Source organism: Dipodomys ordii, unplaced genomic scaffold (assembly GCF_000151885.1).
Source record: "Dipodomys ordii isolate 6190 unplaced genomic scaffold, Dord_2.0 Scaffold63, whole genome shotgun sequence".
Classification (NCBI taxonomy): Eukaryota; Metazoa; Chordata; class Mammalia; order Rodentia; family Heteromyidae; genus Dipodomys; species Dipodomys ordii.
Window position 1 is genome coordinate 9,143,754 of NW_012267279.1, and position 10,060 is coordinate 9,153,813.

At 43.9% G+C, this 10,060-nt stretch overlaps 1 protein-coding gene across 3 annotated transcripts in view; it reads right to left on the bottom strand.

Annotated features, from left to right (window-relative positions):
• Positions 1-8,049, bottom strand: part of LOC105990148 (chromosome unknown open reading frame, human C2orf42) — a 49,665-nt gene extending 41,616 nt beyond the window's left edge. For 2 of the 3 annotated variants that reach the window (XM_013022475.1, XM_013022473.1), the window contains exon 1: positions 7,964-8,038. The gene's annotated coding sequence lies outside the window, so the exon portion shown is untranslated. Of the gene's footprint in view, positions 1-7,963 lie in introns of all 3 variants that reach the window. The other variant, XM_013022474.1, reaches the window with a different exon arrangement.
• Between the last annotated feature and the right edge of the window lie 2,011 nt (positions 8,050-10,060).

A 10,060-nucleotide genomic window follows, 5' to 3' on the forward strand; every position in this document is an offset into this window, starting at 1 on the left:
AAAAAAAAAAAAATACTAAATCTTGCTGGGCACTAGTGGCTCACGGTGTAATCCTAGTTACTCCGGAGGCTGAGATCTGAGGATTATGGTTCAAAGCCAGCCTGGGCAGGAAATGAGACTGATCTCCAATTAACCACCAGAAAACTGGAAGTGCTATGGCTCAAATGGTAGAACGTTCACCTTGAACTAAAGAGCTGAGCAACAGTGCCCAGGCCCAGAGTTCAAGTCCCATCAATGACATAAATAAATAAATAAAAATACTAAATCTTCCCAGGAAATGCCAGTGTTCTGTACTGTCTTTTTAGCAATTTTATGAGGCATTCTTTGCACACTATAAGATTTACCCATTTTAAGTGTTTGATTCACTAGTATTTATTAAATTGACATAATTGGGCACTCATCATTATAATCCAGTTTTAGCATGCTTCCATCACCCAAAAAAGAAATCATTTGTTATTTGTAGTCATTCACCATTCCCAGCCTTAGACCCAGGCAATCACTAATCTGCTTTCAGTTTCTACAGATTATTTTTTCTGGACATTTCATATAAATGGATGACTTTTTTTCACTGAACATGTTTTCAAGGCTCTGCAATATTGCAGCATGCACTAGTTTCCTTTTTCTTTTCTTTTAGAGGCAGAGTTTCATTACATAGCCCAGACTGACGATGAACTCCTGCTATAGCCTAGACTGGCCCTAAGTTCCCAATCCTCCTATCTTAGCCCAATGTTGGGATTATACTTCTTTTATGTATATGAAAAAATCATATTATGTTCAGTCACCGGTCAATAAATATTGTATTGGCTATTACAAACAGTGCTGCTGAGAATATTAATGTCCAAGTATCTGCATGGACACATGTCGTCATTTCTCTTGGACACACACACACACACACACACACATGGAACTGTTGGATGCTAGCATTTAACTTATTTTTTGTACATTTTTTTATTGTAAAAATGCTGTAGAGGGGTTACAGTTACATGAATAAGGTAATGAGTACATTTCCTATTGAGCATTGTTGCCTCCTCCTTTAACTTTTTTATTTTGGGGGGGGGTCTGGTCATGGGGCCTGAACTCTGGGCCTGGGCGCTGTCCCTCAGCTCTTCAGCTCAAGGCTAGCACTCTACCACTTGAGCCACAGCGCATAAAACCCAGGGCCTCAGGCATGCAAGGCAAGCACTCTACCACTGAGCCACCTTCCCAGCCCCTCCTTTAACTTATTTATTTATTTTTTGGGGTCCAGTCATGGGGTCTGAACTCTGGGCCTGGGCGCTGTCCCTCAGCTCTTCAGCTCAAGGCTAGTGCTCTACCACTTGAGCCATAGCACCACTTCCGGCTTTTTTTCTTTTTGCTTATGTGGTGCTGAGGAATGGAACACAGGGTCTCAGGCATGCAAGGCAAGCGCTCTACCACTGAGCCACCTTCCCAACCCCCTTTAACTTATTTTTAATTGTCACATAAAATATTACTGGGATGGGGTATGTGCCAGTGCCTCAAACTATAATTCTAGCTCCATAGGACTTAACTAGCAAAGAGAAGCTATCAATGGGCTCAGAGTTCAAGTCCCAGTAATGACATGAAAAAAAATATACATATGTTTGTGGGGCTTGAAGTCTGGGCCTGGCATTGTCTTTCAGCTCTTCAGCTCAAGGCAATGTTCTACCACTTGAGCCATAGCACCACTTCTGGTTTTCTGGTGTTTAATTGGACATAAGAGACACATGGACTTTCCTGCCTGGACTGGCTTTGAACCATGATCCTCAGATCTCAACCTCTTGAGTAGCTAGGATTACAGGTATGAGCCACCAGCACTGGGCATATATATATATATATATATATATATATATATATATATATATATATATATATATATATATATATATATATATATATATGTATATTTTTGGTCGGTTGTGGGCTTGAACTCTGGGCTTGGGCGCTATCCCTCAGCTCTTCAGCTCAAGGTGAGCGCTCTATCACTTGAGCCACAGCACCACTTCTGGTTTTCTAGTGGTTTATTGTAGATAAGTTTCTCATGGACTTTCCTTGCCAGGGCTGGCTTTGAACCGTGATCCTTAGATCTCAGCCTCCTGAGTAGCTAGGATTACAGGCGTGAGCCACCAGTGCCCAGCTTATATATATTTTTAACAGAGTGTGAATGAAACTCAATGGTACAGTACCTTCATAAATGTATGAAGCCCTGGGTTCAATCCCCAGCACCACACACAAGTTTACATAACTGGGTGTAGATGGCTCATGCCTGTAATCTTTGCAACTCAGAAGGCTGAGATCTGAAGAATGCTGTTCCTAATCAGCCTGGGCAAACAAATCTGTGAGTCTCTTATCTCCAGTTAGCCAGCAAAAAGTTGAAGTAGAGCTGTGGCTCAAATGGTAGAGAACCAGCCTTGGGTGAAAAAGCCAGGCAAGAGCAAGAAGCTTGTGTTCAAGCTTCAGTTCCAGCACACAAAAAAAGTATATATATATATATATATATATATATATATATGGCAATAATGTGATGTTTCAATACATGTAAATATTGTTTAATGTTCAAGTTGGGGTAAAAATATCTCTTCTATATCCTTCTTAGTTTAGGCAACTGCTAAACTATTTCCAAAAGTGGCTGTGTATTTTATATTCCCACCAGCAATGTAAGTGGGTTTCTACTTCTCTATTTCTTAGCCTCCATCACTAGCCATTTGGGTAAAGTGGGCATATGCTCATTGTGCTTATATTTGTAAATCTCTAATAAGTAATTTTTTTGGCTGGTTCTGGGGCTTGAACTCAAGGCCTAGGCGCCATCTCTGAGCTTATTTGCTCAAGCATAGCGCGCTACCACTTGGGCTACAGCATCACTTCTGGCTTTTTCTGAGTAGTTTTTTTTTGAGATAATGTCTCCAAGGCTTTTCTGGATGAGCTGGCTTCAAACTGTAATTCTCAGATCTCAGCCTCCTGGGTAGCTAGAATTACAGGCTAGAGCCACCAGTTCCTGGCAAATAATGATGTATTTTTATTTATTTATCTTTGGTGTGTGTACTAGGGCTTGAACTCTGGACCAGGACACTGTCCTTTAACGTTTTTGCTCAATGCTGGTGCTCTATAACATGAACAATGCCTCCATTTCTGGCTTTTTGGTGGTTAACTAGAGATAAGAATGTCACATAGACTTGGGGTTAAAGGCATGGCTCAGGTGGTAGGGCACCTGACAATGAGCATCAAGTGTAAGATACCAAGGCCAACCCCTGGTTTCTCACCACACACACACAAAAAAAGGCCAGAAAACATATCATGGACTTTCCTGCCCAGGTTGGCTTTGAAGCTTGATTCTCAGATCTCAGCCTTCTAAGAAGCTAGGATTAAAGGATTAGAGCTAGGATTAAAGCCACTGGTGCTTGGTGTAAATAATAATATTGAGCATTTCTCATCTTAATTTAGCCATTTAAAATTATTATATGAAAAAAGCCACATATGATTCCATTGAAATGAACTATCCAGAATGGGAATACATGTAGAAGTAGATTAAGAAGCTGCCAGGACTGGATAGAAGAGTTGACAGTTGATTGCTGTCTGGTATGAGGTTTCTTTTTGGGGTGGTTAAAGCTTGTACAATTTTTAAAAAGATAAACTTTATGCTAAATGAATATTTGTTTTTAATGTTTTCCTTTCTTTCTTTCTTTCTTTCTTTTTTTTTTTTGGTCATGGGGCTTGAACTCGACCTGGGCAAGATTTATATATTGCAACTCTAGGCTGAGATCTGAAGAATGCTGTTCCTAGTCAGCCTTTACAGGTAAATCTGTGAGTCTCTAATCTCCAGTTAACTGGCAAAAACTGAAGTAGAGCTATATGGTTCAAGTGGTAGAGAGCCAGCCTTGGGTTAAAAAGCCAACCAAGAGAAAGAAGGCTTTTTACTTTTGCTCAAGGCTAGTGCTCTAGCACTTTGAGACACAGAGCCATTTCTGGTTTTCTGGTAGTTAATTGGAGATGAGTCATACAGAGACTCTAGCTTCGAACTGTGATTTTCAGATCTTCCTGAGGAGCTAGGATTACAGATGTAAGCCACACCTGGCTGATGTGTGGTTTTTGAAATAAATCAAGCATCCACAGAACAGCACTGAACTGATTCTTGAGTGTTTGTGGGTCTCTTCAATGGCAGTCTCTTTGCAACCATATATTGGAGGATATTAAGGTCTACCATGATCCCTGGACACATTCAGTGTATTTAAGACAGGGTTTTGATATGTTATGTAGTTTAATCTGTAAACAGTATTTCAATAAAGCTATTACTATTCTCAAATGCAAAAGGACTGATTTCTTGTTTCTTTTTTGTCAGTCCTGGGGCTTGAACTCAGATCTTGGGCACTGTCCCTGAGCTTCTTTTGCTCAAGGCTAGCACTTTACCATTTGAGTCACAGCTCAAGCCTTTTCTGTTTATGTGATATTGAGGAACTGAACCTAGCGTTTCATGCATGCTGGGTAAGCACTCTACAACTAAGCCACATTCCCAGCCTCAAAAGGACTAATTTCTTGCCTGAGGTGGAGCTGCCAGTGTCTGGAAATGAAGCTGTGGAACTTTAGCTTTGAGCAAAAAAAAGCCCAGGAACAGCACCCAGGCCCTGAATTCAAGCCCCAGGACCAGCACACAAAAGAAAAAAGAAAAAAATTGCACTACAATTAAGGGGAAAGGACATAAAAAGATTGCAATAAGGGCTGGAGTTGCATATTACTTGCTAGGACATGAAAGGTCTAAATTTGATCTCCGACAACAACACACACACTGTCAACACACAAAGGCCATTAAAAAAAAAAAGAATTTAAATGTGTGAAAAGATACTCAACCATACTGTAACAACAGTATTTTCTTTTTTGGGGGGTCTGGGCGAGGGCCTGAACTCTGGGCCTGGGCGCTGTCTCTCAGCTCTTCAGTTCAAGGCTAGTGCTCTAACACTTGAGCCATAGCACCACTTCCAGCTTTTTTTTTTTCTGCTTATGTGGTGCTGAGGAATCGAACTCTGGGCCTCATGCATGCAAGGCAAGTACTCTACCACTGAGCCACCTTCCCAGTCCTAACAACAGTATTTTCTGTTGTTGTTGGTCATGGGGCTTGAACTCCGGGCTTGGGTGCTGTCCCTAAGCTTTTCTGCTCAAGACTAGTATTCTATCACTTTAAGCCACAGCTCCACTTCCAGTTTTCTGGTGGTCAACTCGAGATAAGAGTCTCATGGAGGGGCTGGGAAGGTGGCTCAGTGGTAGAGTGCTTGCCTTGCATGCCTGAGGCCCTGGGTTCGATTCCTCAGCACCACATAAGCAAAAAGAAAAAAGCTCAAGTGGTAGAGCGCTAGCCTTGAGCTGAAGAGCTGAGGGACAGCGCTCAGGCCCAGAGTTCAGGCCCCACGACCGGACCCATAAAAATAAAAAAATACAAATAGAGTCTCATGGATTTTCCTGCCTGGGCTGGCTTTGAACTGTGATTCTCAGAGCCACCAGCACCGGCTCAGTATTTTTATTTTAAGTGTCAGGAGCAGGGGTGCAACTTAGGCATAGACTTACTAGTATGCTCAAAGGTCTGGTTTTGATCTCCAGCACTGAAAACACAAGATTAACACTTGTGCAAAGTGACAGAAAAAAGATGAATTATCACTGAAGTAATGAGGATGTATAAAGAAATGATCTCCATTATTGGTGTGAGTGTAAACTGCAAAACCCTTGAAAGGAACATAAATTAAATGGAATACACATACTTTGCCACAGCAATTCCATGAGCCATATGGAATTTAGATTCCCTAAGATTTTATGAACTATACTGGCACATGTACAAAAAGTCCATAAAGGAGCTGAATGCCAGTGGCTCGTGTCTATAATACTAGCTATTCGGGATATTTCTGAAGCCAGCCTGGGCAAGAAAGTCTGAGATTCTTATCTTTGATCAAATACTAAAAAGTTGGAAATGGAGCTGTGGCTCAAGAAGCAGAGCATTGGGCTGGGAAGGTGGCTCAGTGGTAGAGTGCTTGCCTTACATGCAGAAGGCTCTGGGTTCTATTCCTCAGCAGCACATAAGTAGAAAAAAACCAGAAGTGGCTCAAGTGGTAGAGCACTAGCCTTGAGCTGAAGAGCTGAGGGGCAGCGCCCAGGCCCCCTGACCAACAACAACAACAACAAAAAGAAAAGCAGAGCATTAGCTTCCAGCACAAAAGCTCAAGGAGAGTACCCAGGCCCTGATTTAAAGCTCCAGGACCAACACACACACTCTCACACACACACACACACACACACACACATACACACACACACACACACACACACACTCCATAAAGGGACACTCACTGCAAGATTACCAGCAATTAGCTGGGTGGCTCACACCCATAATCCTAGCTAGCTACTCAGGAGGCTGAAGTCTGAGGGTCACAGTTTGAAGCCAGTCCAGACAATAAAGTCTGTGAGACTCTTATCTCTAATTAACCACTCAAAAACTGGAAGTGGAGGGCTGGGAAGGTGGCTCGGTGGTAGAGTGCTTGCCTTGCATGCATGAGGCCCTAGGTTCATTTCCTCGGCACCACATAAGCAGAAAAAGCTGTAAGTGGCGCTGTGGCTCAAGTGGTAGAGTGCTAGCCTTGAGCTGAAGAGCTGAGGGACAGCACCCAGGCCCAGAGCTCAGGTCCCATGACTGGCAAAAAAAATAAACAAACAAAAAACAAAACAAAACAAAAAAACTGGAAGTGGAGTTGTGGCTCAAACTCATAGAGCCCTAGCCTTGAGCAGAAAAACTCTCGGACTGTACCCTGAGTTCAAGCCCCACAAGGGGACCAAACAAATAATAATAATAATAAAAAAGCGGACTGATAGGTAACAAGTGTCAAGGTATATTATGGAGTAACAAAAAGTGTAGTGCTTTGTGTATAATATGCTACTCAGTTTTGAAAGATGTGTCTATTGCCTCAGAAGTGACTTGGGAAAACAAGAGGGTGGGAAGCATATTTACTTTTCACTGTTTTGTACTGCTTGCATTTCAACACATGTACTAGTAAGTTATACACTTTCTTTTCAAGATATGGCAGGGTCTCACTAGGTAGCCCAGGCTGGCTTCAAACTCTTGGTCTTCCCACTTTCAGTCTCCAGTGCTGGGATTACAAGCATATTTACCACACCAACATTGATTACAGATTCTATATTACATTTAACACAACTTGTAAACAGGCCTAGGGGGAAAAAAAAAAGCCCAGGACTCGAAATCCAAAAAGTCTCCTGCTAGTAGTTGCCTCTCACCAAGTTTACAACTAACGGTTTTCTCCTAAAGAGAGGACGGAGGTGGGGGGGGGGGTGGGGGGGGGGGGGGGGAAGGGGGGGCAGAGGGGGGTGGAGTGGGGGACCCAACAACGCCCTTCTAAGCTTCCTTGAGCAGTGTTTTCTTCCAGGCACTACTGACTGTATCGTAGGTAGTTTGGTGGATGTCTAATGCTTTGGAAATACACTTTGGTGAAGATAAGAGTAAGTACCATGCATTTTAAGCACAGGCATGCTTGTTAAGAAAGGTACTTGGCAGTTATGTACTGCTCCCACAATCTTGCTTAAATACAATTTTTCTAGTGCATTTAGAGATGAAACTATGGCTCAGACTCGACGAGTGTCCGCCACAGGCCGCAAGAGTTTGGAATCTAATGGATTCCTGCCAAACCACAAGTTAGATCCCAATCTGACCACGCGCAGAGTCAGTGCGGAGGGGGAAAAGCATCATGCGTGGGACACCCCCCGCCCCCACGTTCCCTCCCGCCGGCTTCCGGGACACGCATCCTTGCAACCTTCTTCCCAGCATCCTCCCCGCGCGACCGCTCACTTCCGGTGCCAAGCAGGCCCGAGGATTGCCACTCCAGCACCCCGCGTTTGGGACGCACTTTCCGCCTTGACCCATCCCTGCCCTACACCCCGCTTCCACACCACCCAGGCCTCTCTTATCACGATCCCTTACCTGCCCTGCGGTCCCCCCCTCCCCCGCGGGCCGAGGGCCCGTCGCTGACGACCGCCCTCACCTCTTCTCTCTTCGCCTGCCGCGGCCTTTTACAAACCGGGCCAAACTACTCTCTGTAACGATGGTCCTCATTGGTTAGAGCCGCTCACGCGCGGCAAGTGCCCGCCCACCTGACCTCGCATGATTTGATGGGAGTTGTAGTTTTCTCCTGGCCTGAGGGGGAGTGGGGCGGGGGAAGTGTGGGCAGTGTGGAATGCCAGGGGTAGAAGTTTTGGGGACACGGCTAGTGCTAAACTCAAGGCTCTACTTTTATGGGGCCAAAGTGCTTCTTGTTTTCCTTATAGTAGGCACTTGATGAAGCCTCTCGGCAGGTCCTACCTTCCGGCTGAAGAATGATGTGAAAATCCCATGAGATTTTCTACCTTAACAGATGTCAATTGCGGTTTGGTTTTCGAAAGTCCTGTCCACCAGTGTTCCTTCTAGCTTTCACTTGAAGGTTCCCCCGCTTCCTTTTTGTTTTTTTGTCGGTCATGGGGCTTGAACTTGGCCTGGGTGCTGTCCCTGTGCTCTTCAACTCAAGGCTAGTGCTCTACCACTTGATCCTTAGCGCCACTTCCGATTTTCTAGTGGTTTATTGAAGTCTCATGGAGTTTCCTGCCCGGGCTGGCTTTGAACTGCCAGCCTCCTAAGTAGCGAGGATTATAGGTGTGAGCCACCGGCGCCCGGCCCCCACTTCCTAAACTATACTTTCTTTTGGCCGATCCTGGGGCTTGAACTCAGAGCCTGGACTCGTCCCTGAACCTCTGTGCTCAAGTGCCCTACCACTTGAGCCACATCTCCACTTCCAGGTTTTGGGGTTAATTTATGTACTTAAGTGGTTTATTTAAGTCTTACAGACTTCCCTGCCCCGACTGGCTCTGAACTGTCGCGATCCTCAGACCTCAGCCTCGAGTAGCTGGATTACAGGTGTGTGTGTCACCAGCACACGGGTCCTTAAATAGGCTTCCTATATATCCTATCTGGCTCCTTGGAAGCACACAGAATAAACCTAATGTTCTAGCAGGATACTGTTGGCTCACGCCTGTAATCCTAGCTACTCAGGAGACTGAGATATGAGGAGCCAGCCTAGGCAGAAAAGTCCGTGAGACTCTTATCTCCAAATACTCAAAATAATGATTACACAATTATCAAGATCAGCACTTTTGTGTATCTAATAAATTGTGTAGGCTTGGTTTTTGTCACTAATTTACTTTCTACTTAAAGTAGAAAAGGTAGTATTAGTGAAAAGTTAAAATTCCAAGTAGGACTTAAGGTATAAAGAAAAACTTGATCCCATATATTCAGTGCTAGCCCTGAATACAAAAGTTCAGGGACTGTGCCCAAGCCCTGAGTTCAAGCCCAAGGGTGGCAGGCCCTCACCTCCCAAAAAGCACTTAATGTAGATATTAGCTTCCTAGTATGGTTAGGATTTTAACTTATACACTCCCTTTAGTTAATAGAATACATCTTTTTTTTTTTAATGGCATCTCATTTCAATGTTTTTTTAAAAATTTTTTAGTGAAAATACTGTACAGAGGGGTTACAATTACATGGGCAAGATAATGAATACATTTCTTATCAAGCATTGTAGCCTCCTCCTCAATGTTTTATCTTTTCTAATTATCCTCCATAGCTCTGTAAAAAGTTCCATTACCAAACTATATAGTTCATCCTCTCAGATAACCAGGATAGCTCTGGCCACCAATCTAGACTGGCTGCCAATGGATTTCACAACCCACATCTCAGAACTTATGTATGTATGTACATATACATGTATGTAGTGCTGGGGAAAGAACCCAAAGCTTTCTAAATACTAGGCAACCGTTTCACTTGAGTTACATCCTCAGCTATACTTACTTTTCTTTTTCTTTTGGTCCAGTGGTGGGTCCTGAACTCTGGGTCTGGGAACTGTCCCTCAGCTCTTCAGCTAGTACTCTACCACTTGAGCCACAGCTCCACTTCTGGCTTTTTTTCTTTTTTCTTATGTGGTGCTGAGGAATCGAACCCAGGGCCTCATGCATGCAAGGCAAGCGCTCTACCACTGAGCCACCTTCCCAG